Source organism: Ascaphus truei, chromosome 20, assembly GCF_040206685.1.
Source record: "Ascaphus truei isolate aAscTru1 chromosome 20, aAscTru1.hap1, whole genome shotgun sequence".
NCBI lineage: Eukaryota > Metazoa > Chordata > Amphibia > Anura > Ascaphidae > Ascaphus > Ascaphus truei.
Genome location: NC_134502.1, coordinates 1,682,186 through 1,686,287, shown reverse-complemented (window position 1 = coordinate 1,686,287; position 4,102 = coordinate 1,682,186). Strand labels below are relative to the sequence as shown.

Genomic DNA, 4,102 nt, shown 5'->3' with positions numbered 1-4,102 from the left:
ATGTTTTGCCTTAAAGGGGCAGTAGCCCCAATGTTTAAGCTGTTTTTGTGGAGAATAAAACCACTTGTGCCCCTAGCCAGGAACTGCTACACAAATCATTGTGCTCACCCACTTGCATGCATGCAGGGGTGCCCAGAGACTTTGTTTTGTTCCAAGGAGAATTGATTTTCCCCCCCATCCCAGTAAGTGTTTTATTGAGTGTATATTGTGAAGATTTGTGTGTCTGTCTGAAAAAAAAAAATTACAATTTATGTTACCCAACTTGTGTGCTCAGGGCAGCATCCCGGTATCAATTTGTCTATAAGTCTTGGTCTCCCATGACAACCCGACAGAATTCTACCCAAGAAGGTGATATATCTTGCAGAGATGGCGATGAACCTCACAGAAATGGCGACGATTAATTGGAAACAATAAAAAGGAAAAATAAGACTGCCCAAAAAAGCTCATCTGGAACAAAAACTACAACAACGGAAGATAATCAAACTGTCTCAGAAGAAATCTCGCTGCACAATACATATGAGAAAAAAAAGTTGGAGTGAAAAGATGGATGACGCAGACCCCGATATGTCGGACAATCAGACCCCGCAGCAGTCTGGATCTATTCAAGACATTGAGATGGCCGGACCATCAAATAAGAGAAATCTGCCGTCAGAGAGCCCCCCCGGGAGAAAGCGTACGGCCAAGAAGGAAAAGTGTTAATAAAAAGAAAAAAAAATGGTGATTAATACACTAAATATGCCATAGTGCCCCTCTCTGCTGAAAGTGGCAACTATTAATGTGAATAGTATGAAGACAAACAAAGACACAGACTCAAGACTTTTTTTATTCTATAGGACTTTAATGATTAGATTTTTTTTTGCAGGAAACTTACTTGACCACTTTGTGTTAATTATCGATCAGATATAAAGATTATATAACAGAGGGGAATCTGAGATGTTGGTGAGATACGTTTACATTTCTTTGGAAGGGAATCTCTATAAAATAAAATGCAACGTTTGCGATTCTCGGGATGCTTTTTTAAAAATATTTGAGCGTATTTGTAAATAATTGTATTTTCTATTTAAATAAATAAAAGATTCCCCTCACACAATGCTTAACAAATAATTAAAACAAATCAGGAATGGGATTTTTGTGTGTCAATAATTTATAATAATAAAGTTAGGAATAAATTTAATACGTTTCATACAAAGCAAATTCTATGTGACTTTTAGAAGATGTGGGTTTTAGTTTTTATGCTGATGTAGAAAGACTTTCTATCTCCCACGCCGTGTTCACAAAATGTGAAAGTCCACGGCGTCCGAGATAGTGCCTGCTGCAGTCACGCTGCTGGGGTCCCTGCTTCCGATTGAGACCCACATAGTTTACAATCTAGGTATTAGTAGAAGTAGGATATTAGCCGAGTCGTCAACAGGACGATCCTATACAGGATTTAGAGTAGAACCATGGGGTTTATTGGTGACTTTGTCCCGATTGGGAAGGTTTTGGGCGCATCTCATGCTGCTCTCTGGTTGACGAGGGTCTCCGGTTAAAGTTTTCTCCCGGCCGTGAACCCCCCTCCGGGTCATGGTGTACGTGGGGTCTTCCAGAGATGTTCCCGTCCACGTAATCGAAGTACGAAGGATAATTGTTTAGGTTGTACATTCGAGTTCTCCCACACTTCAGTACCTGCAGAGGAAAGAGCTCAGGGTTACATTTAGTTATAGGGTTAGTGGCATGGGAAATGTATTAGGGTGTATGTATTAGGGTTTATGTATTAGGTCAGTGTATGATGGATAGGGTTAGTGGTAATTAGATTAGTGTATTAAGATTGGTGTAAGAATTGTTGTTTAAGTTAGAAACCCTAAAACTAACCCTATTACAGGATTGGTCTGTTGGGTTAGAGTTAGTGTTAGGGATCATGTTTGGATAATGTACAAGGATTAGTGTAAGGGTAGTGGTAAGGTTAGGGTTAGAGTTGGTATTGTATGCTTATTGGGTTGGGTTTGAGTAAATGTTAGGGTTCCCGTTAGGCTAATTTACAAATATTAGTGTATAGGGTTTTGTTAAAGTGAGGGTTAGGTTTAGGATTAGGGATGCAATCTTATGTTTAGATTTTGGGGGTTTATTATTTTTTAAGGTTAGGGTTGGGTTTGGTATTTATTATTTGGGTGTTATATATTTAGTGTTTTTGGTACAGTATTTATTACTATTCACGCTAGGCTAATTATGTTAGGATTAGTGTAAGAGATGATGTCAAAGTTATGGTTAGTGAAGTATTAGGGCAGGTAATATAGGCTTAGTGTTGGCTTAGGGTACGTGTATTAGGATCAGTGGGCAGGTTTTTGTTAAGGATAGGGTTGTTAGATTTGGTATTATACAGTATGTGGTTGTTCTAGTTGGCAAGTATTATTTTAATAGGGTTGGGTTTGGAATAGGGTGTTATAGTCAGTTTTAAGGGCAAGATCAGGTAATTAGGGTTAATGTGTTATGGTTAGGTTATCTGTGTTGGGATATAACATGGAAGACGGAACATTCCTGTATATGGTGTTTAGTAATGTTTATAAGGCAAATACTCACTACAAAAAGCAAAAAGAGCAAACCCAGGAGTAGGGCAGCAGCAAGTGCAGCAACCAGTGCGAGAAGAATAATACCCCAGATTGGCACTGTAAGAAAGCAAGAGAGTATGTACTGCAATCTATTATGATGCTGAGTATCTCTATACACAGATAATGAACACACTGCGCTGTATAATGATGTTGAGTATCTATACACTGATAATGAACACACCACACTGTATAATGATGTTGATTATCTATACACTGAAAATAAACATGATAAACATGTCACACTGTATAATAATGCTGAGTATCTATACACTGATAAGGAACACGCTGTTCTGTATAATGTTGATGAGTATCTATACACTGATATGAACATGCTGTGCAGTATAATGATGCAGAGTATCTATACACTGATATGAACATGCTGTGCAGTATATTGATGATGAGTATCTCCCTTACCTGCTGAAATGGCAGACGATGCTTGAGTTGTGCTTGTGGTACTCTGTATCACTGTGCTGCCGCCTCCTGCTACAGATAAAACAATGATATATAATGGAATAATTTGTAATTTATTTGCATAAATTTGCATACACACAGAGAAACACAAAATACAGACGAAAAGCACACTTACTGGGGGTCTGGGGGTCGAAAACTAGACTGTTCTAGGTGCAGGGAACTCTAAATAAGAGTATATATATATATGAGTTTTACTTAGGGGCCTCTGAATGGGGCCGTATTTGTCAATCAAGTGTTTTCCTTTCCCTTACCCATCCCTTTTCTTATCAGAGACACATTACAGATAAGGGGAAGGGAAGAGGGGGAACGGGAGGAGGGATTTGCCTGTGCAAACTCTTGTTGAACTCACAGTGACATCAGACTAACAGAAACAGTCGGAGGTAATCAACCCCCCCCCCCCCTGTCTCTATTCACAATGTTTACAAATTCATTTAAACATTTTTTTTTTTAATTACTTAATTATGTCATATTTTGGTAACTAAGACATCAGTCACCCATATGTGTCCCATTAAACATATTATTGCCATTAGTACACTTTGCCCCTATGAGGGACTGACCCCTTAACCATGTCACTGCCATTAGTACATTTGCTCCTAGGAGGGACTGACCCCTTAACCATGTCACTGCCATTAGTACACTTTGCCCCTAGGAGGGACTGACCCCTTAACAATGTCACTACCATTAGTACACTTTGCTCCTAGGAGGGACTGACCCCTTAAATATGTCCTGTAATTTGCGTTAATAAAGAATTTTTGTGTTTTTACCATTCCAGGGATGCCAGCGAGCAGGGATTGCTAGGGCATGGGTTTCAAGGGGGATTTTGCAGAGGAATTGTTGTCAGAATGTGCCTAGGTAGTTGGGGTCCGGAGTTGTCGGTTCCTCTAAATGTGTACCCAGGAATCATGCCTGATTCTCGGATACAGGACATTGTTCTGGCAATATCTCCCCTTGAAAATGCTTGCACGACTCTGCGCTAGGGTTCCCTGCTTCAGCATAGCCCAGAAAGGTAAATGGAGCAAAGGAAGGAAAAGTGTCCCTGTAACTAA

The 4,102-nt window shown here is 39.6% G+C and overlaps 1 long non-coding RNA gene across 1 annotated transcript; it reads right to left on the bottom strand.

Moving 5' to 3' along the window:
- Positions 1-776: 776 nt before the first annotated feature.
- Positions 777-3,077, bottom strand: LOC142471344 (uncharacterized). Its single transcript, XR_012789412.1, has 3 exons — positions 3,000-3,077; positions 2,557-2,642; positions 777-1,665 (listed from the first exon to the last, which is right to left on the bottom strand). It is a non-coding gene; the product is annotated as an uncharacterized LOC142471344 (long non-coding RNA).
- Positions 3,078-4,102: the final 1,025 nt, after the last annotated feature.